The 24011-nt window shown below is 43.7% G+C and overlaps 1 long non-coding RNA gene across 3 annotated transcripts in view; it reads right to left on the bottom strand.

Moving 5' to 3' along the window:
- LOC144755241 (uncharacterized) overlaps window positions 1-24011 on the bottom strand; it is a 122432-nt gene that overhangs the window by 32043 nt on the left and 66378 nt on the right. The gene's annotated exons all lie outside the window — the stretch shown is intronic.

Raw genomic sequence — 24011 nt, 5'->3', positions numbered from 1 at the left:
AGAAGTAAATATGTGTGTTTACATACAAATATATCATTGAAAAAAAAGTTAAAAACTGAGTTATGGTTTTCAGTCATACGTGGAAAACCACAGAACTTGACCAGCTATAGTGTGTAATGCACGAAACAGACAAAACTCACAACGGCTGCCATATTTATCTCTTGCTTGAAAACCTTTTTTTTCCAGCGCCACTTGGCGTATAGGTGATTTGTGCTTGGTTGGGGTGATGTAAGGGGTGCACATTGTGAGCTCCATACCAAAACTGGAGAATTACAGTGGAATTCTGTGTTTCAGTCATTATCATAACTTAGTGTTGGAAGTGGAGGTCCCTGTCGTTTACCACCGCCACCAAATTCAGGAGACGTGCGTCCACGACCTCTCGCTACAAAGTTAGGCTACGTAAGGACACTGTCTGGGATAGCCCTGCTCACCTCCTTAGTAGCTTAAAGAACAATACAAATGCCAGTGCTGGACGTCCCTTTAACTTACTAAGGCAGACCTTTATGAAAAAAAGCATACCGGTCCATGTGTTAACTCACATCATTAGTTTATTAATTACTTTTTTCATTAGTGTAACATTATTTTTTCAAATTCAAATCAAGAGTTTTTTTGCATATGTACAAATATATTACATTTGAAAAACATTACAATACAAAAAGGTACAAAATACAATTTACAAATTTACAACACATCCAACTTGCACACTGGCCAAATCATTCATCCTTCCCTTTCATACAAAATGTACACTTTGGGCCTAATGTCAATAATGGATTATCTGTCCATATAAATGAAACAGCTTCTCAGTTTGAATGTAGTCTCAAAAAAATAGTTTGAGAATGAAACCCTGCCTCTTCAATATATTTTAAACTATATTTTCAATTGACAGAAGGCACCATAACAGGTCGACGCGTTTCGAACCCCCAAATGCGGGGTTCTCCTCAGGACTGACAATTTCACAAAAAAAAAATATATACTCTTATCAGTGTGACGTCCAAAAAACCAATAAAGTTACTACAAATGGCACCACCTGTCGATGCCTTATTCCTACCTTATTAACGAAAAATTGCACTCTTAGTCCAAGTGGTTAGATGGGATGGGGCACTCTAGACAAAAGAGACATTGACAGCATTTTAACACATAACACATTCCTATTTTAATGCAACTGTATAAGGGGGTCCGCATTGCGGTGCACTCACCTGTTTAATGGTGCAGCGGCATGACCTAAAAATGGGCAAAAGGGAAACTTATGAGCCAAAGTGAAACACTGTCCTCATGATTGGCGGAGGGCGGGAAGTTGGGGATCGATGGTGCACCATTCGGGCCAACTTACCGCGTGAGGTCGAGTAAACGGACTTCACCGAGATTCAATCTTCAGGTGTGTAGTAATTTTCTCTACTTGCGTCCTGAAACCAAGAGCGGTTGAATGATTAGTTCAAGAACGCTGACTTGAACGGAGCTGGTATATTCTGTGCGGCGGCAAGGAGCATGTTACCTTAGTTTGAATGAATTCACGTCTCTAACAGAATTCCGAGGGTCTGTAACTGCTACAATATTGAAACACTCTATATCATTGGTGCATGGCGCGGTCACATGATCGGCCTGCTTTCTTGATTCAGTGAGTTTTAAAGTGACAGTGCATATATGCTGCATCTGTGGAAAAACTTTATTGAGTCCTGGTATCCTACAAACTTCACTTAATCTCAATACAAAAAAAGCTAGTGAGATCCTCAGCGCCAGATGTTTGGAACGATACAATAAGGTGCTGCCATTGAATGCCATAAACCTTAAACTGCCACAATAGAAAGGCATCAGACTGGCCTTTGTAAACAGACCTATGTTTGGGAGGTGTAATACAAACACTACTCAATGGATCCGAGTGAGCATAAATAACCCGAACAATCGATCCTTTATTTAAGCCTTGCAAGGCAGATTGTGGATGTTTTCATATGGTGATTGTCCCAAGGTACTGTTTAGTGCATGATTGCAAATCGTCGCCCTATCTCCACTATTGCTATGATCAGTCAGATACATATCTGGATGATGTTCCAATTGATTAAGTATGAGTCCCTTTAGGCGTATAAGCCTTGCAAGGCAGATTGTGGATGTTTTCATGTGGTGATTGTCCCAAGAAGCTGTTTAGTGCATGCTTGCAAATCGTCGCCCCATCTCCAATGTTGCTATGATCAGTCAGATACATATCTGAACGGTGGTCCAATTGATTAAGTATGAGTCCCTTTAGGCATATGAGCCCTCAATGAACCAAGGACCTTCGTGAAGCCGCACATTCATGTATTCATTTTGAAGATCTCTGAAATCTCGTTAAGTCCTGTTACTGCCGTGTTATATTTCATTATCAGTAACGCTTCACGCTGATTTAGTGTACTTTCAATGTCAACTTTCAATTGACATTAGAACCAAACGTTGTGACAAACACAATCCTTTTTTGTTCTGGTCGTAAACGCCCGGAACAAAAAAAAACAAAAGGATTGTGTGTGTCACAACGTTTAGTTCTAATGCCAACCATCTACGAAAGATGGTGACTCAAAATTGGCACCTAGTGAAAGATCTACATAGTGAGTTCAAGGACCCGCCTCATTTCGCTTTCAAGAAAGAAAAAAGTGTGGCACAACATATCGTTAGGGCAGCCTTACCCTCAGCCACGAAAACAACGTTAAGAGGCATGTTGGGAATTTCTCCAGTTGTTGGCCACCACAAGTGCGGCAATTGTTCTTGCTGTGCGCAGACATATGAAGGGTCTGTTTTCACGTTCAATGGCATCCATTGGAAGCATGAGGTATTTACAAATTGTCTAACCAAAAATGTGGTATATGGGATTACGTGCCCGTGTCCCAAATTATATATAGGCAAGACCACACAGGAGGTACGACACAGAATGACGCAACACAAGTCTAGAATACGAAAAGAGACACCCAACGCTCCTTTGGTTCAACATTGGGCGTTAAACAAACACAAAGAGGAAGATTTACGATGGACCATTATTTCCAAAATTGAAAGGGACCCACGTGGAGGCGACATTGAAAGTAAACGAATTCAGCGTGAAGCGTTACTGATAATGAAATATAACACGGCAGTAACAGGACTTAACGAGATTTCAGAGATCTTCAAAATGAATACATGAATGTGCGGCTCCACGAAGGTCCTTTGTTCATTGAGGGCTCATATGCCTAAAGGGACTCATACTTAATCAATTGGACCACCATTCAGATATGTATCTGACTGATCATAGCAACATTGGAGATGGGGCGACGATTTGCAAGCATGCACTAAACAGCTTCTTGGGACAATCACCACATGAAAATATCCACAATCTGCCTTGCAAGGCTTATACGCCTAAAGGGACTCATACTTAATCAATTGGAACATCATCCAGATATGTATCTGACTGATCATAGCAATATTGGAGATAGGGCGACGATTTGCAATCATGCACTAAACAGTACCTTGGGACAATCACCACATGAAAACATCCACAATCTGCCTTGCAAGGCTTAAATAAAGGATCGATTGTTCGGGTTATTTATGCTCCCTCGGATCCATTGAGTAGTGTTTGTATCACACCTCCCAAACATAGGTCCATTTACAAAGGCCAATCTGATGCCTTTCTATTGCGGCAGTTTAAGGTTCATGGCATTCAATGGCAGCACCTTATTGTATCGTTCCGAACATCTGGCGCTGGGGATCTCACTAGCTTTTTTGTATTGAGATTAAGTGAAATTTGTAGGATACCAGGACTCAATAAAGTTTTTCCACAGATGCGGCATATATGCACTGTCACTTTAAAACTTACTGAATCAAGAAAGCAGGCCGATCAAGTGACCGCGCCATGCACCAATGATATAGAGTGTTTCAATATTGTAGCAGTTACAGACCCTCGGAATTCTGTTAGAGACGTGAATTCATTAGAACTAAGGTAACATGCTCCTTGCCGCCGCACAGAATATACCAGCTCCGTTCAAGTCAGCGTTCTTGAACTAATCATTCAATCGCTCTTGGTTTCAGGATGCAAGTAGAGAAAATTACTACACGCCTGAAGATTGAATCTCGGTGAAGTCCGTTTATTCGACCTCACGCGGTAAGTTGGCCCGAATGGTGCACCATCGATCCCCAACTTCCCGCCCTCCGCCAATCATGCAGGACAGTCTTTCACTTTGGCTCATAAGTTTCCCTTTTGCCCATTTTTAGGTCATGCCGCTGCACCATTAAACAGGTGAGTGCACCGCAATGCGGACCCCCCTATACAGTTGCATTAAAATAGGAATGTGTTATGTGTTAAAATGCTGTCAATGTCTCTTTTGTCTAGAGTGCCCCATCCCATCTAACCACTTGGACTAAGAGTGCATTTTTTCGTTAATAAGGTAGGAATAAGGCATCGACAGGTGGTGCCATTTGTATTAACTTTATTGGTTTTTTGGACGTCACACTGATACATGTATTTGTTTGTTTTTTTAGAAATTGTCGGTCCTGAGGAGAACCCTGCATTTGGGGGTTCGAAACGCGTCGACCTGTTATGGTGCCTTCTGTCAATTGAAAATATAGTTTAAAATATATTGAAGAGGCAGGGTTTCATTCTTAAACTATTTTTTTGAGACTACATTCAAACTGAGAAGCTGTTTCATTTATATGGACAGATAATCCATTATTGACATTAGGCCCAAAGTGTACATTTTGTATGAAAGGGAAGGATGAATGATTTGGCCAGTGTGCAAGTTGGATGTGTTGTAAATTAGTAAATTGTATTTTGTACCTTGATGTATTGTAATGTTTTTCAAATGTAATATATTTGTACATACGCAAAAAAACTCTTGATTTGAATTTGAAAAAATAATGTTCCACTAGTGAAAAAAGTAATTAATAAACTAGTGATGTGAGTTAACACATGGACCGGTATGCTTTTTTTCATAAAGGTCTGCCTTAGTAAGTTAAAGTGACGTCCAGCACTGGCATTTGTATTGTTCTTTAGATTGATTAGGCTAAGCCTTGCTGGGTAAGAGCCACGACCCTGTGTCGTTTTTCTTCTCCTTAGTAGCTTGGCATGAGCAGCCAGGCTTATCTCCAAGGCACTAGTGTTGAGTATGTGCAACCACGCTCACAGTAACCCCATGATGTCATCACAAATAGACTCCACACGAGTATTCATAAAAATGAGTATAATCTTTATATAAGCAATTATACGCTACGACCACACGATACAAAATCAACATATACAAATGGGTAGTATTCTTTCCGGTGGGTTGGTAGGTTCTAATCCCAACCACCGCTTCTTAAACAACAGTTAAGCTAATTTCTAACCATTTTCCAAAAGGTTAGATAAGTCGTACTGATAGAATCACACACGTTGCAAAAGGAGACAGTGTTGCAATGCATAGCGATGTTCTCTTATACTGTGCAAAAGAGAAACAATGCCATACGTAGCGCCACGGTCATGTACTTGGAAGTTAAGGAATAATGCAATGTGTATCACCATCAGCATGCCCTGTACCAGGAAGAAACAAAGCAACGTGTCACGCTACAATCCTGTACGGTGCAATAAAGAAATAATACACTGTGCCACGCTATACTCAGATACTGTGCACTGAAGAAATAATGCAATGCGCCACATTACAATCAGGTAATATGCAGGGGAGAAATAACGTATTGCTAGCGCACCAAGCATAAAGTTTGTCAGGCACAAATGTGGTCAGGCGTCATACGACAGTTCGATAGTTTGTCAGGAGCAATTATGCTAAGTGTAATTCAACAGTTTTACATGCTCTGTTAACAGTGCCTCGTTATGGATCAAATGAAGACACAAAAAGGTACTGCTTCCCACTCCGGCCCCAGTTCTGCCCCGTCCTGGGTCAGACTGAAGTGGGAGGCCGAGAGAGTGTCCCTCTGGGCCCGCACCCCACCCCAGGTGTTTATCCATGTTACCTGGGGTGGGGGGCAATCCCACTCACCTGCCCAACATCAGCGACTTGGGCCTTTATCCAGAACTCCGTATTGGGTTGCGGCAGACTTGGCCAGTGGCTCAGTTCTTGTGTGGCTGCCAGTCCGGGCCGCTGCAGATTGACTCCGAGGGCCCCTATGACTTGGCCCTCAATCCGGCGGTCTCAGTCCACACCAAGACCCGCCCTCAGTACTGTGGACACTTTACTTCAATTCGGTGCACACCCCAACCCGGCACTCTCCACCAGCACCTTCAGGTTGCACTTCAACATGCACACCGCACTTCCGAGACTCACCTCTTCTTTGTTGCTCACGACGATCCAGCGCTCTTCACCAACGCTCCACTTGCACCTCAACGTGCACCCTGCGCATTTGAGCCTCTCATCTTCTCCCAGTGCACACCATTTCCAGGCGCTCTTCACCAACACCCTGGCTGCACCACGACACACGCTCTTACGCATATGAGCATCACCCCATCTCCCGGTGAACACAATATCCAGGTGCTCTTCCCTAAAGCCCTGGCTGCCCCACGACATGCACAATGTGTGTCCGAGTCTCGCTTCTTCCTTTGATGCACAGGAGGCCCAGGCGCTCCTCACCAACAACTGGGCTGCACCAGGACATGGTCCCAGCGCGTCCGAGTTTCCCTTGAATCTCCAGGTGCCCAAGATCACAGGGCACAACTTGTGAAGTTCTCAGGCTAGACAGAGCACACGCATCTACCCAAAACAGGGAGCTAGCTCACCTCAGGCCCTTGGGGTTTCAAGACACAGCACAAAGCACAGTCTTCTTCAAGCAGGGGGACCCAGCGCCTCCAAGCACAGCCCCAACAGCCTCTTCCTTCGTTAGAGCGGCAAACTGCAGACCATCCCAAGATCATGAAGCAAGGATTGGTCTATCCACAGCAGTCTCTTCAGTTGCTCCTTCTTTAGCAGAAGTTCCTCTTGACCACAGAATGGGGCCAAGCCTTTTCAGTCTCAATCCATATCTGTTTCATTCCAACGTTCAGGGGTTTCAGCTCTCATAGTTATATCCCTTAATGTCTTTGAAGTTTGTATGTGCTCAGGGGGTCCCTGACTACTCCCTAAATCATTTCTGGGTGTACCCCTCTCAGTGTCACCTCTCTCTCATCGATACCGGGAGTCTGGATCCTTAATCACTCAGCAGGAGATGGGTCAATTGGTTTATTGTACCGGCCCAGGCCATATTACCTCCTGGGCTTCTCCTCCACTAATCTCCAGATGCAGGGCAGCCTGGTGCCATCTCAACCCCTCCCTGGGTCAAGACCTCTGCCAGCTCCTCTCTCCTTTCAATACAAAACAGACAATCCACATTTCAGAGACACACACAAATGCTCAGAGCTAACCCTGGGCGTAGTTCGCTTAGTAGCGCTACGCATAGCTACGTGAAGTGCACTTTGCACTACGTGAGCTACGCGTAGCTACGTGAACTGCATAGTGCACTGTGCAAAATGTTATCCGCACTCATTGCACAGTTCTGTATGCTTGTCCGCACTGTGCAATCAGTGCAAACCGCATCTTGCACAGTGCAAATGGTCGTTTTCTGCCGCTCGATTAGATTTCTACTCGAGAGTAAGCTTTCTCAACGTGGACTGGTAGTTTCTCATCGCGGACGGTCGCGAGCATACGCAACCACTCACAATGAGAAACCTGACCTCCCCGTGTTGCAAATCTCGCTGGGCGGTTTATTTTCCACGCTCGCGATTGGCAACTTGATGTTACTGATCGAGAGCGAGGAAAAAGTCTCGCCGGGATGTCATTTTGCTCGCTCGCGGTCACCAACTTAACGTTGAGAATCGTGAACAAGCAAAAAATAACCGCTACGCTACGGGTGTTTGCACTGTGCTATGTGCATCTCGCGTAGGACGAAGTAGCACAAACTTCGCAAACTATGGGAGTGTAGCGTAGTATTTTGCTCAGGGTTACTCAGAGCACAAACTCAGCCACTTTCTAAAAGAGTGGCTTATAAACACACAGTGACAAAACCACCTTCATAGAAAGATCATTATGATGCTGTGAGTCCATACATACCAAACTTCACCGCTCCATTATAAACTGACAGGAAACTAGGCTAACAAACACAACACCCAGCCTCCCCCATTCTGTACTATGAGTAGAATGGCCTTTCAGCAGTGAAAAATGAAATGGAGAGTTTTTCACTGTCAGAACATAACACACACACAGTTTATGTACTGCCTTTTACTTACACTGCACTCTGCCTAGTGGTTACCTGGTACCTACCACATGGGTGCCCCATCTATATCTATACTAATATAATAAAGAGAGAGCCCAAATCTTTGAGGCGGGTAATCTCAGGAACCACAGCACCAATCACAACACCCAATACAGTATTGGAAAGGACAGTTGCAGCAGATGGACATAGGCTATACAGCTGGCCACCATATACATTTTTTTAACATTTTTTTATTTTTATAAAGCGCATGGTTACCCCATCTCGGCATGTCCCTGCGCTAAGTGAGAAGGGGGTGGGATTTACCGCAACAGTAGGCCAAAGAAAGAACGTTAGGGGAAAAGTAGTCCGTTGTGAGCATGAGCCTTCTGCTGGAAGCCATGGGCGTGTGCATAGAGCGATGGGCGCGGCCTGCTCGGACTACGAGGGGCGTTGCGTTTACCATTGTTGTAGGCGTTAGCCATTGACGCGATGTGGGACATGTAATTTCCATCGGATGGAGCTGAGCCGTCCCAATACGAGTGGGCGTCGTCCCAATACAAGTGGGCGTTGCATTTACCATTGTTGTGGGCGTTGCATGTTGACGCGTAGTGGGGCGTCTAATTGCCGTCGGCTGGAGCGGAGCGTCAGGTGGAGCACACAAACACGTTTGTGTCTGCAGCGGACACAAACGTTCCCATATTGCATTGAGGACACAGCTTCACAGTGGACGCATTCTTTTGCGGGGCCTGAGCCGGGTGATGGGGCGATTCAGAGTAAGTTTTTAAAAAAATACGGGCCTGAGCTGGGTGATGGGGCGATTCAGAGTAAGTTTTTTTTTTAAACGCGGAGCCTGAGCCCGGTGATGGGGCGATTCAGAGTACGTTTTTAAAAAAACGCGGGGCCTGAGCCCGGTGATGGGGCAATACAGAGTAAGTTTTAAAAATAAATTGCCTTGCAAATTGAAAGCATTGCAGACATTCGATTTCATCCCCGTACAACGTCGGGACGGGCTGCTAGTGTGTATATAAAAGGGAAAGTCAGGCCTGACAAGTGGTTGCACTTGTCAGGACTACATGCTAACTTAGCATTCTGCGCGCAGGCCCTACACTGAAGGCCTGAATTCCCTTCTCTGCACACCCTTGCATTACTAGCCCTTGCACACTCAGTGCACATCACTAGGGAATTCTACTAGTAAGGAAACATACCAATCATGGCCAACCAATCATCATTACAGTTTACATAGGGAACTCCTGTACTTTGACACTGATCAGCAGTGGCAAAGTACCCAAAGCATCTAAATTGGCATTTCTAGGTCAGGAAAACGGTCTAGGGGAAAAGCAAAAAGTCTAGGGAACTTTAATAACTTTGTTTTTTTCAGTGTTTTCTGGGCCAGGGCTGGCACCCAAGCTTGTTCATCAACTTTGTGTTTTTCACATTACTAGGTCCCTACTACCTGTACCTGCACTCTTTAAAGAATCTCCCTTGTGTGAGGAATGTATTTATAAATTGCCCCAAAGTCAAGAATAATATACAAGTTGAAAATCGTTTGCAAAATGCCAGTGGAATTGGCATCGAAAGTGGATGCTAATGAATCACAATTGCTCTTTGATTTGCGAATTGTGTGCTTCTTTCTACATTTTCTCCTGTTGTCAGAATCAACTTTTTCATGTCTATGGGTACCCCTCAGGATTCCCCTGTGGCCGGATCCCCCTGAGGCAAGCTCCCATGGCTGTGCAATTTTGTTTCCCACAACGCACCAATCTTGAATGGGAATGGATCAGTGATTTTTAAGAAGGCAGAAGTGAAATGTCCAGAGCTTCTCCAACATGATTTCTAAAGGCACAGATATAGAGGTGTTGGCACAATTTTTTTTAACACATCACAAATACTATTGAGAGATTTTACACCAAACCAATAAGAGAACACTTTCTGAGTAAAGTTCTACTTTCATACCAAGTCTGGCTTAAATCAGTTTAGCGATTTGTGCTGTAAGCTATGTGAACCATCAAGCACTAGCTAATACTATCTCTGAGACTGGGTGATATTTGTGAGGCACCATGTTATGACGATCTCCTTTCCCCGAGTCCCTTCTACCAGTGATATCTCCAATCTACGCCATTAAAGTCCCTGGGTCCATCTGATTTCGCAGGCATTGAATAAAAGCATTTTGAGATAACCAGTGCCCTCCCAGACTCCCTCCCTGGCCCAGCGATACTTTTCTTTCTTTATTAAAAACTAAAAACCTTGCCAGCTAAAGACCTTCTTCACATATCTTTTCCCAGCTGTATGATGATCTCCTGTTCAGTAGTGAGCACCACACAAATAAAGTAGAACATTTGCAGTCAATGGTGCTGTGGTTGCACCTGTAATAATAAGAGGGCCAGGTATATAGAGACTGAACAGGAGCAGGGTGTCTTCAGTCACATTCTATTGGAGGTTGACCACTTTCGGCATGATCAGCTAACAAAATTCTGTGCTAGGGGAAAGGAATAGAAGTGCAACATGTTGCTTGACCTAGTGCGGGTAAAAAACGTACACCGGCTCCGAACCCGGGCATCTTTAGCACACTAATGTTCAAATGGTTAGAAGCTGTATATGTGCATTTCCAAAACTGTGCGCGTCTGTGTGTGTTTATAGAAACCTAGCTGCAAGGCGGTGTGGTGTGCAGACATGCACATAAATCATCTCATGTCTGCCTGCGATAAAGAGGAACGCCCCTGTTTGGGCCTATTAGGTACTGCAAGGTCTGTGGTCTGGAACCATTACTCCTGCAATGGGAAATTACACCTCTCCTAGTAAGAATGCAAAAGACCTACAAGTAACCAGTCCATACCCAGTGGTGCTTCTAGCGACTGCATCTGACGTTTAATCTGGCTGCTTGTAAACAGTATGTGCTGTGGACCACTGATCTACTGCGCTTGCATCAACACTTTCGAGCAAAGCCTGCAATCTACCTGGCATTACCATTTCTTGTTGACAAAGAGGCTGAATGTAATTTACAAAGATGGATACGAGAAAATAGCCTATCCTGTTCTTTTCTCCTGACTCCTGTACTTTCACCACCTATACCCTCACTATCTCTTCAAATAACCTAATATATTCGTTTTACATAGCTTACTAGATACTAGATATCATCTCAACTGACTAGTGTGTCCACCTAATAATTTAAGACGTCTCGGGTTAAAGCACACATGGTGCATCTGTTTCTTTTTACTAGACCTCGCGGTATAGCCTGGTGGCATAGCACTGTCCAAGGTGCTCGGTTTCTGTCACTCCTGTGTTGACTCCATGTGATGTTTCCTGAGGGCTTGCCACTGTTGCCATGGGATAGGATTCTATTGCCACTGAGTGGACTCCATATTTTACTTCCTGGTAGATTAGCACTCCTGTCACGTGCTAGGATTCTGTCATTCCTGGGATGACTTCATATTGTACTCGCTGACGACTTAGTATTACAGCCCATGGTGGTAGTTCTCTCTCTCTTTTGATGACTTCCTGTAGTATTTATTTGGAACCACTATTGCCACATGGTAGTTGTAAGCTAGCATGATCGCTTGCATGATCACTTGCATGATCATTACACACCTGCATGTACACTCACCAGAATGACTGCCTAATTGAGAGACTCCTGGGCATTCCCCCAAGAGTTGAGACTATGTGCCTTCTTGTACAATGTATCTACCTGTTTTAATTTCTTTTCCACATGTAGCCGGGACCTTAGACTGCATGTTTTCTTCCCCTATGTATCCCCTATTTTACCCAATTGATCCCTCTCTTCCCAACGCTTTGTACACCACCCTTAATACTGTAAAGTACTCTGATACCCTCACTGGTCTGGTTTGCACTCTATAAAACTATAAAATAAATAAATAAACTACATAAACTGTTATGGACTTTTGATAGCACAGATCGCATAACCCTTTGCGACAGCTTATACAACATCTTTAAACTACTACAGCACCTAGTCAGGGGTATAACCTGCTAAATAATACATTGGATTCAGCAGTCCCTGTATAAACGTGCACCTCTATTATCTTATAATCCGCAAATTGTGATGCACCTAGTCGCTAATTACAATGAAAAGACATCAGCAATTAACTGTAAGACGTTTCTACAGTCGAGTTCTGACATCACCATGCCTGCTGCCAGCAGCCGAGATAAAAGCCAGGTCAGGTCATGTAGCATAATTAAAGCAGCAGTTTAAAGCAACAAAACAAACGCTGCTTTTATTTCTTCTGCTCCATTGTTGTAGCTTACAGTAATAAGCAGAAATAACGTTTATTTATTGCCCTTCTTAGAAAATTAAAGAAGGTAGAATATTTTTGCATGTATCTACACACTGCAAGCTACTACAGATATATATTTTTTTAAATGGCTAGTACTGAACTGTTTCTAATATCGTTTTGCAACAAATATACAACAGGTATTTGTTGTGGTTAATTTTGCAGTAGTAGTTCTTTATGTTTCCAAACAAGCTCTCTCTTTCATTTTAAAGTGCTGTGTTCCAAAGTTTTAAGTGGTTCGTGGGAAAGGTGATGATTCAACTATTTATTATATGAGATAAAATACACCCTACCATACATTATAAAGATATTGCAAGTCACATTTTTCTATATGTTTATGGAACTCCTCGCTGACTTGTAATAGTCGTATAATGAATGGCAGGGTGTACTTTATCCTTTATATTAATGGAAATACAATACAAAAAAATACAGTGTCAAAGTTCCTAATGGTAAAACATCCCATATAACTCAAAGCACACAACTTTACCCTCTTTTCGTAATGAATAGTGCCATAACATTGCAAGACATGTAAATAGCAATAAGAATGGCACAGCATGAAAACAGCATGAAAACAGTAGGACAAACTAACACTTTCCAGGACTATATTATTAACAATGGGCTCTCAAAGAATAGTGTGCTCCCAGTCCACGAATCACCTCAGTGCCTCATCAGGGATTATACGCATTTTATAAATGCTCATTCCAGTCCATACCATCTGACATGAAGACCTGAATTGCTGACAATCAAATCTTTGGGATACAATCTAGCCAGTTACATATGATCCTTCTCTTTGTCCTTTCGACAATTCCACAGAACACCGAAAGGAGGAAATCTGTACTCTATGAAGACAGACAAACTGTAGAAGGCTCTCATGAAAGCCATCCACATCACACACAACCATCTATATTTCAGGAAGATGCTAAAACCCTGTCTCTGCATAGAACGATATTACTAGAACAAAAACAAAAACTGTTTGAGAGGCCTACATTAACCTCTATCGCAACTTAAATTACTCCATATCCTACATATGAAGTATTGACATGTTTGTAACCACACAAAACACCAGAAGAACTAAAGGATGTAATAAAAGAAGGAAGACAATGCCATTCAACTTACAGCAGAAATGCCGGAGTACTCAGGTAAGGCAACCAACAGTATGGTACAGGTACTGTTGTACGTCTCTCACTAATGATGCAAATCAGCTACTTCACCAAACACCTATCTATTTAAAACCAAGACGTTTGAACAATAACTTAGAATATTGTTCTGCTCGCTGATAAAGGACATTGTAGAGTCTGTGTCACCCAAGGGAAGGCTCTTCTTGCTTGGACCAGAACTTATAAATTAAATATAAGTGCAGAGACAATTCTGCAGACTAATACCACAGGCCTTTTTTCTGATTAAAATGAGGGATAGCTCTTTGGAGATACCTCTATCAATATCCCGGCTGCATTAAAGCCAATACAGTAAGGTTTATGAAATCTGAGACATAAATCACCCATGTAACAGCTGTGACCAGCAAGATCTGTGTGACTGACGATTGGATATGCTTTGCTAACAAGCAGAAGCAAAAGAACTTCCACCCCAACTTAACTTTCCAGTTTAGACCTGAGCTTATAAACTCTTTGCCACCTGAAGGACAGCACCATCGGGCACGGTCCAACTCCGCTAAAAAAGACTCTACTACTTGCAGCCATAAACTGTTAGTTTGTATAACCTAAGGAACAGCTATACTGCTTTGCCACTCAGACTGTCAGATCATGTACCCAAATCATAGCCCAGTGTCTGGAATTATGATGTTGCATGATGGTGCCCTCAGAGGAGGGCTGTATCATTCACACTATGGATTACATAACCTCACACGCTGAATTAGACTTTGGTCTGCTGAAAAAGCTTCTTGACCACTTACACAATCACTTTAAGGCTTCCAAATGTCCTGTGATATGGTACATATAGCAAACAAGGGACCACAGACTGATTTGCATGAGACTGAACACAAATACATTGAACATTGCTACATATATGATAATCCACATGAAAGACTACAGACTAATTTGCATGAGACTGAACACAGATACGTTGAACATTGAACCTTAAATGGACCACAGTGTGTTGTGCATGTGTAAATCCTTGCGTGAAGTGAGTACAACACTTTGTTAGAATGTGCTTGATATCTATTCTGGACATGTATACCATGGTGTACAAGTCAAACAACAGATTCTAGGATACGCGTCCATGTTCTTGACATGGTCTGCCTGGAGAACTGATGAAATATTTTTCTGTATAGTTCTCATGGAATACAGCCAAGCATTTTCCAGCAAGGGTGTTTATTTATCTGTGCATAATCTAGCCAACATGCAGGCACTTGCACCGCTCTAGTTTGTTTCCACATATTGTGATCACTTATGCTGATACACATTGCAGCACTGGGAGAGGGTGGGGGTGCTGCCAAACACAAACGTTTGCACTAGCGACTGCTGGCCTCTGATTGCAGCATGAGAATTTGATTTACTGCTTCAGATCTATGAGTGTTCATGTGCAGCACTTCACACTAATATATTTTCCTAACTTTACTCTAAAGAATAATACTTTTCCATTTGAAAATGGTGCAAGGACCACAGGCGATCGCATCTTCATTTGTCATTTTGTGGAATAGAAATACTGAGAAGAAGTCACAGTCACTAGCCAACATTTTTGGGTTTCTCCAACGTATGCATGGGGGGGGCTCATTTGGGGCTTATGGTACAATAATATGGGTTAACCCAATATTTCAAGGAAAAATATGTACATGCAGAATTTATTCATACAGTGGGTTCCTCAAAATTAATTTATAAACTGTAGGAAATGACAATCTTTTGTGTGGTGTATCTCCAGATGTTTGCACAATAAATTTTTGTTGGCTGTAGATGTCCGTGAACGTTACCGCTGCTAACCAGTGGTAAAGTGTCTGTGCTCCTCCTTTCCACATAATGAAATTGGTATACTGCTCATTAGCATATTTAACATACCTATAAGTCCCTAGCATATGGTCCAAAGTGTATTCAGGGCCTAGAAGTGAAATATCATTAGTTGACTGCAGAAAGTCAGTGATATAAAACATGGCTTCACCCCTATGATTTTAGCTTGAATGTGGTAGTTTAAATACAGCAGTTTCTGACAGGCCAAAAAGTTATTTTTAAATATTAATAAGTCATCTCTCTGTAAGCTTTACTACCTATAATACAGGGTGCATGGTATTTAATCGCGGGACATGTAGAAATGTAATGTTAAATAGTTCCTTACAGTGAAAAAGGCCCCAAAATGTTATTTTCACTGTAGCAAGGCTGGGTGTTCCATAGAAAAACACTTGGATGAAATATTAAATGTAATATTACTATCTCCAGCTACGAACCACCTAGATTTCATTCTTAGGCTCCTTTTAATATTAAAAAGCGCAATTCCCTGGTGAAATCAGACTTTTAATAAGGAAGTGTCTGTTTAATGGGCTAAATATAAAAAAAAATCTCTGCTATTTACCTAGCAGCAGGCAAAATAAGACATAATCTCTGCTTTTTAGCCGGCAATAGAATAAATAGTAGAGAACACAGTTCCTTGTAAATGCTTTTTGGAATTACTTATCGGAATTCCTTTCACCATTGTTTTAGTGGCCTGTCACCATTGTTTTAGTGACAAATGTCATGTATTTACAGTCCATTTTTTTAAGGCACAGTTTTACTGATGCTGAGACTCAAGCCCGGTTCCGCAGGTTCATATGAGGTACAAACACTTGGGAATTCGGGGCCAGATGTAGGTGGCCCAATACCGGTCGGTAACGGCCGAAATTCGGTAATTTCGTCCATTACCGACCGGTATTGTGCATTCGGGATATAGGGGACCAAAAAGTAGCCAAATCAGTAAAGTTTCCGAATCGGTAAAGTTACCGAATCGGTAACCTTACCGAATCGGTAAATATACCGAATCGGTAAATATACAGAATCGGTAAATTTACCGAATCGGAAACTTTACCGATTCGGTATATTTACCGAATCGGTAAAGTTTCCGAATCGGAAAAGTTACCGAATCGGAAAAGTTACCCATTCGGTATGTAGGTCCCCTTTTAAATACCGAATTTGCATGAAATTCGGTATTTAAGAGTCGGTATTTACCATGGATTGAAAGCAGGTGGTAACCAGGTGCAGGCTATAAAAAAGGACCCAAAAAGCACCACTTACACCAGAATGGCGGCATTCATTGCGAGGCGGCTACGGCTCCAGGCAGAAGGAGAGAGGGTCTGGAGGAGGGAGGAGCAGGTGCATAGGCAGAGGATCACACTATTCCAGCTCACTGAGCCTGAGATCCTACAGAGGTACAGGCTGGCCCCACAAACAATCCTAGACCTCATCAGGGACCTACACCCACTATTGGACAATCCTACCCCAAGGGCGCACGCCATCCCACCCCATGTGCAGGTGCTGTACAGCCTACACCTGCTTGCATCTGGAAGCTACCAGAGTGTGGTTGCTGCGGTAGGTGGGGTGTCCCAGAGCTGTCTGTCCTGTTTTTCTAAAAATTTCCTTGATGCCATGTTGCAGAGAATGCAGCACTACATTAGCTTCCCTGCTACGCATTCAGAACTGCTAAGGACGAAGACAGACTTCTATCAGATGGCGCAGTTCCCTAACATCATTGGCTGCATTGATGGTACCCACATACCAATATGCCCACCTGCTGCCACAGAGTACATTTATCGGAACCGTAAATGTACAGGTGATCTGTGATGCAAAATACGTGATCACTGACATAGTAGCCAAATTCCCAGGTAGTACCCACGACTCCTACATCTTCCAAAACAGTGGAATCTATGAACGCCTGACTGCGGGGGAATTTGGCGAAGGATACTTGCTAGGTTTGACACTGTGTGGAATTCACTTGAATCGTATTACTGGTGGATGTGTGTGAGCATGTGATTAATGTCAATTTCTTATTACTAATAGGGGACAGTGCATATGCCCTCCGGTCCTTCATCCTCACACCCTACCTCAACCCAACAACACCAGGTCAGAGGAGATACAACAGGGCACACAAAACAACTAGAAACATTGTGGAGCGCACCTTTGGCATGTGGAAGAGCAGGTTTCGCTGTCTCCATAAAAGTGGAGGGTCCCGCCAATACACACCAATCACCTGCTGCAAAATGATTGCAGCCTGTGCAATGCTGCACAGCCTGGCGGTCAAGAAGGGCACAGAAGTGGAAATCTCAGATTATGAGGACCATGACGACGAGGAAGCATTCCCTGAACCACACACATCTGGAGGACCAACATCAACTGATGGCAGACACAGACGGGAAGAGGTCACATGCAACTATTTTTAAGTAAGTAAGGAGACAAAGACAGGCGTAGTATGCTACAACACTAGTTTAATTTTGTAATGACGTTTGTTTTTTAAAGCACAAAAGTGCAACAAAAAGCATTTAACTGCAATGCTCTCAATTCTGGTTAAGTTCACCATGAACTGTGAAAGTTATTTCCTTGCTCGCTTCCCAGTAACACTAGTAGGTTGTTCAACCTGCTCACTGTCTTGCTGGCCTGTGGCCTCAGCATGGCGCCTGCTCCTCCTAGTTTCAGTTACAGGGGTGCTTCCAATGCTGCTCCTGCTCGTGCTCTCCTCACTTATAGGCACATCAAGAGCAGCTGTGTGTGCAGTTTGTTCAGTCAACAGCGCCTCAAGGGCGCTGGTCATCCTGCACATGCCCCTGGTGACCTCATTTGTGTTTTGTGTCATGGCCTCCTGTATGTTGGAGCTCCTCCTGCATAACAGGGATGTGACAGTAGCCAGGCGGTTGATGGCTGTACTTTGGACATGTGCACGACGCCTATCCCTGTGCCTTGCAGCAAAATCATTGTCTATTTTGGTGCATAGTAGCTGCACCGAGTTGTTGATTCCCCGCATCCCTGCTGCCATCTCCTTGTTGACCTGTACCATCTCCTTGTTGACCTGTACCATCTCACTGATGCCCTTTCCTATCTCTCCCATGTGACTATTCAGGGACCTCAGCTGTCGTTGGCATGCCTGGTTGGCTCTTCCCTGCATCCTTTGTATCCGCACCATGCTCCCCTCCAGACCAAGAACACACTTCCACCCTCAACTGGTGCATCTGCTGGCCTTTCTTGCACTCTGCGGCGTCTTGCAGTACCATGGCCCATCCCTGCACTGGAGTGTGTTGTGCCAGGGCTCACTGCTACAGGCAAGTTCTGTTGTCCGTCACCCTCCATGTCTGCTACTACGGACTCCAAATCGGGGAGTGGAGCCACAACATGCCTCCTGCCTGGTTGTGATGGGGGTATGACATCATGCTGTGATGGTGGCATTTAAGGTGATGACAGCAGGAGAGGGGGCTGTGATCTGCTAGGGGACGCCAGCAACTCTTGGGTCATTTCTGTGTCCTGAGCAGGTGGATGGCTACTTGATGCAGCTTTCTCCTGTTGTACGTTGGGGGTACTTTGTCCTGCATCCTCCCTCTCCGCCCTCTCAGGCGGTGTCCCTTCAGCCTCCTGCGAGCGCCTGCGAGACGTTTCACCTGTGGACATATGAGCGTACATTAGCTAAGCACTACTGTCTCACAGTCACTACAATTAAAAAATTATCACATTGGCCATGTTCTGCATGCAGTCATTACATGTACTAATTGGTTGGTGTGCTGTATGACATGTCCTTACATTTCCTGTCTACATATCGCATCATGCATTGGCCCTGTATATTGCTAGCAGTACTGGACTTGGGTTCACTTGCCCACAAAGGGTACAGGTAAGGGTGTTGCTATTGGGGGGAATGCAGTGCATTTGTCTTACCTTTTTTGCTTGCAGCTCTTGCCGAGCTGTCTACTTCACCCTGTCCGCAGACGCTGTCGGGTTCTAGGGTTGAGGCCACCATCTCCTCCAGGTCAGTCAGGGGTGCTGGGTTCTTGCCTCCGCCTGTTTTTGATGCCTGCGTGTGTTGTTCTGCCATTTTCTTATTGGTTTGGCTCCTCAGGTCATAAAAATGTTTTTTTAGGTCATCTATGTCCCTGGTGGTCACCCCCACGGCATTCACTTTCTCCATAATGTCCAGCCAGATTTTTCTTTTGGCTGATTCAGCCACAGTGAGGGACTGCCTGCCAAACAATTTGTGGTGCACCTTGACCACCTACTCCACAAGGGCCTGCAGCTCCATGCTGCTGAATTTCAGCTTCCTCCTCCTCTCAGGCTGCTCTTTTTCTTGGCTGCTTGTCATTTTTCACTTTTAAAAGTGCTCCAAACCCTTTCTGTTGCTCCTGCACTCTGCTCAGCTCCAACTGCCTTTCCAGAAGCTTCTAATTAGTTGCAGCTGCCTGTGTAGCCACTTCCTGGTAGGGAGGGGGAGGGTGGTGGCACCTGATTGGCTGCCTACTTGATTTTCACTTTTGTTAGCTTTCCGATTCGGTATTTACCGAATCAGTATTTACCGATTCGGTAAATACCAAATTGGTAAATTCCGAATGTCCGATACAGAATTTTACCGATTCGGTATTTTTTACCGATTTTTTACCTACATCCCATTTTCCGATTCTAAAGTACCGATTCGGTAAAATTCGGTATTTTAGAATCGGTAAAATGGATTTACCTACATCTGGCCCTAAGACTTTAACAATGAAAATGGGACCGTAAACCTAGAGAATACACCCTGCGTAGGGGTACCGTACCCATAAATCCAAACCAACCCAGAGGGAGGGTTACATGCTATGTTGAATGGAGGAAACCCCATAAACATACCACGTGTAAGGGTTACCAATGAAAGAGCAATTAGTGGGAATCCTACCCATGAACCAAAACCAACCCAGGGAATGGGTTACTATATAAACTGTAATTGGGAAACACACTCACAAACCCGTCTCAATGAGGAGGCCGCGTGTAACATTGTATGAGAACCATAACCCCAAACCCACCGCTGTGTAGGGGTTGCGTTAAAGCTTTTTGGGAAGAAACTAGAACCAAACCCATACCAATCCCTAATATAAGGGATAAAGTAGTACAGCTACCCACCTAAACAATACTAAGAACGTCCCTACCGTGAGGGAGAATAACATGTGGAAGCTGAAACACGTATGCTATGAACATGAATTTTCCATTAGATAGCATCTAAGTAAAGCAAACTCTGCATACATATTTAACTGACAGTAAATTAGTTCCAGGTGACAGTAAATATGCTCTGTAAACGAGAAAAGCATAAATAAGCATTGAAAAAAAATGCGCACACCCAGTAAAATGTACACTATAAATTAAAAATTGCCACACACATATTGCATAGAAAGGCAATAAAAATCTAAACTTCCAGCATCAGACCTGCTAACTCAAAGTACAGGAACAGAAAGATAGATGGTGTGGATAAACTTCACTCGGAGGGAAAACATAAGAACATTTCAGTCAATATCGAACTTGGCACTAGGTGGTAGCGTAACACTGGGATGTGAATACAGGAAAATCAAAGCTGCGTGAAAGCAATATTTCAACCCACAGAAATGAACATTCGAAGGCTTTTCATAAACGCCCAGCATCAGAAACATCGTCACAAGATCGTAACAAGAGGAGAGTCTCCATAATGCAGGTGAGATTCCACGTGCAATGTCAACAGCACGTGCCGCTTCTCATTTAAATTTGAAAGTGGTGGTTGACCCCGCAGATATCAGATCTAAAAGATGACCATTAATCAAAGTGAAAAAAAATAAAAAATGAAATGTCTCACCTGACTTTACTAGCCAGTACCAATGAAATCACGCCCTTTAGCTCATTGTTAGATGCGAGTCTTTGTGTCATAGCCTCCGTACACCTCCATGTGAAGTTGCTCTTTTGGACAAATCCACAGCTGACTCCAAGCATAACGAGTTTGTCTTTGTAGAAGACCATGTGTAGCAATCTCTGCTCACGTTGTGTATACTTGAAACATGTAAAATTGTACTCCAGACACCTCCAAAGTAACACCAACATCTGGGAGAAGACGGATTATGCACAGGGCAGCTGTCTATATGAATGTTGACGTGTGCTGCGCCCATGTGGCTTGTAGTCATGTAGATAGTCATTTCCAAGCAGTAGACTTTCCTGGCAGATGCAGGACTTGTGAGTATACGCACAACCACAGAGCACAGCACTCTGTTGTTGGGGCTGTCCGATGTACAGGACACTCGTGGGGCTGCGGAGAGTGCTGTGCCAATTTCTTTTGTTGTTTGTGACATCTTCTAATGCATTGGAACCTCTTGAGTCTCTTCATAAGTTGCCTTTAGTGTGCTTAAAGTTGCATCGTTTCTATGATGTCTTGGCAAGTTAGACCTGTGACGGCTTCTCATCATGTGGACTTGTGCAGATGTCATCTTGTGGTTACTAGACCAACTGTAGAGACAAGTAGGCATGTAGGAATGTCTCCAACTGTCGCTCGTCCAAAATATGTTGTACTCTGTGGTAGAAAGTAGACGCTGGTAGCCATATAAGTTCTTACGTACCTTTATTCCAGTTGTACAGCAGGATAAGCAGGTACATCAGCTTAGTAGATCTGATAAACATGTAGTAATGATGTAGGTTAGCCCAGTAGTCAGCCCTTGATCCTATGCCACAGCACACCCCACCAGCAGGAGCCTGACTGCTGCTCAGCCCATCTGTAACTGTCATACCTCACTCAGTCAGACACACAACATTCCACGCATCACAGCATTCTCAACATTCTACTCCAAACACACACAGTGGCTGAGCAGCAGGTGGACTGGTAAACTGCAAGATATGAAAGTACTATGCAGGGGATAACATGGAAGCTATCAGTTTCAAGGAAAAGGCAACCCAACTTCCCACTAGAAATCATTCATACCAGCCCCAGCTTGTTAGTCTGTCCGCTGCATGTCAATAAAGCTCAGAAAAACTTTATTTCGGTCAATACGACCTAAAAAAGTACAGTCCTAAAATCATATACAACATACATTCATTCGTGTTTGTTTACAGTTATCGTACTTAGGACATTAAGAACAACATACCCAACGGTCTTTAAATTTCATGAATTGAAAGGCTAGTCATTAGGGATACTACAAGCTGGTGGGCTATACAATTACATATCGGGGAGGGCATGATACAATAAATAAATAAATAGTTAAGAAAAACGGTAATAATCTATAGGGAAGATTAAAATGATAGCACATTAAAAGACTGATCGTAATTTATAAGATATACAATTGTTAAAAGAATGGTTACATTAAATCATTGCAACATGCCCTAGGCCTCATTAGATAGTCTCAACAGGGCCCTTCAAGTACACCACATGGAGAACAAAAATCTGGAGACTGAGAACACGATCGGGATACTAGGTTCAGATTTCAGTATCCAAAATGCCTCCAGATAGTGCCTACTACCGATGTTTCTGCAGACCTGTGCCAACCAACGTTTCCGGGCCTTGTGATAGCCGGGCAGCCGAAAAACACATGCTGCAAAGATTCGTCTTTAAAACCGCAGGCTGGGCATTGTGCCTTTTGGTCCTTACTCCACTTTGCCGTGTAGTAGCGGAGCGGAAGAACCCCAAACCGGAATTGTAAGAAGAGCTTTCTTGCCTCCACCAGTGTAGTCAGGAATCCAAGAAAGCCAAGGATAGTATGCCCGTCTTGGGGCAAGAGTATAGTTGGGCCCTTCTATATTCTACGTACTGCGCCTTAATTTGCTTCCTTGTGGTTTGCAAACAGGCACGATCTGGGTCTGTCCAACAGTCACCCCGGCCCATGTTGGTCAGTAGAGATTTTATGTGTGCAAACCATGTAAGTGTAACTGCGCCCCGGATTGACAAAACCTCCAGCAACTCCTCCCTGTATGTCACTAATTCAGGGGTGACCCATAGGCGACGCCAGTACAGTATAGGACTAAGGCTTGAGATGTCTGCTATCGCCATCAGGCCTGAGTCTAGTCTTAGCGGAATCAACGGGGTGCTCATTGGTAGTCTGTACAGCTGTCTTAGAAATTGATTTTCTACTTTTTGAGGGGAATCTAGTTTGGCATGGCCCCATAGCTCGGCACCATATAAAGCTCCCCCACACGCTTGGGCCTTGTAGATTTCTAGAGCTGGGCTAACTGTTCTTTTGCCTGATCTACTAAAGACCTTCATTATGCCACCTGTCGATTGAGCTAATTTTAGTGTGCTCTTGGTGATATGAGCCCCCCAATACAAATTTTCAGTAATGGTGAGACCTAAATAGATGAAGGATGAGACTCTTTCCAGGGATTTCCCGTTTAATTGGGGGTTTGGACGTGAGCTTTTTGGGCTATTGAACGCCATATATTTAGTTTTCTGTAGGTTTATGTCTAAACCTCTTTCCTTACAGAAAAGCTCACATTTGTTTAGAACCCTCTGAATCCCCATTGGTGATTTTGAAACCAAAAGGGTGTCATCTACGAACATCATTGCTGAAATTTGGCGGGACGCTAGCTTAGGGGCATCAAGATCTTTTACAGTTGCCAGTTCATCGATCAGCCCGTTAATGTAAAGACTAAATAGCGTCGGTGCTAAGACGCATCCCTGGCGTACACCACGTTTAACAGGGATTGGGGCTGTAAGATTTCCATCCTTGCC

Source organism: Lissotriton helveticus, chromosome 5_1, assembly GCF_964261635.1.
Source record: "Lissotriton helveticus chromosome 5_1, aLisHel1.1, whole genome shotgun sequence".
Classification (NCBI taxonomy): domain Eukaryota; kingdom Metazoa; phylum Chordata; class Amphibia; order Caudata; family Salamandridae; genus Lissotriton; species Lissotriton helveticus.
Note: the sequence above shows the minus strand (reverse complement) of the source record. Positions and strands in the feature narration are given on the sequence as shown.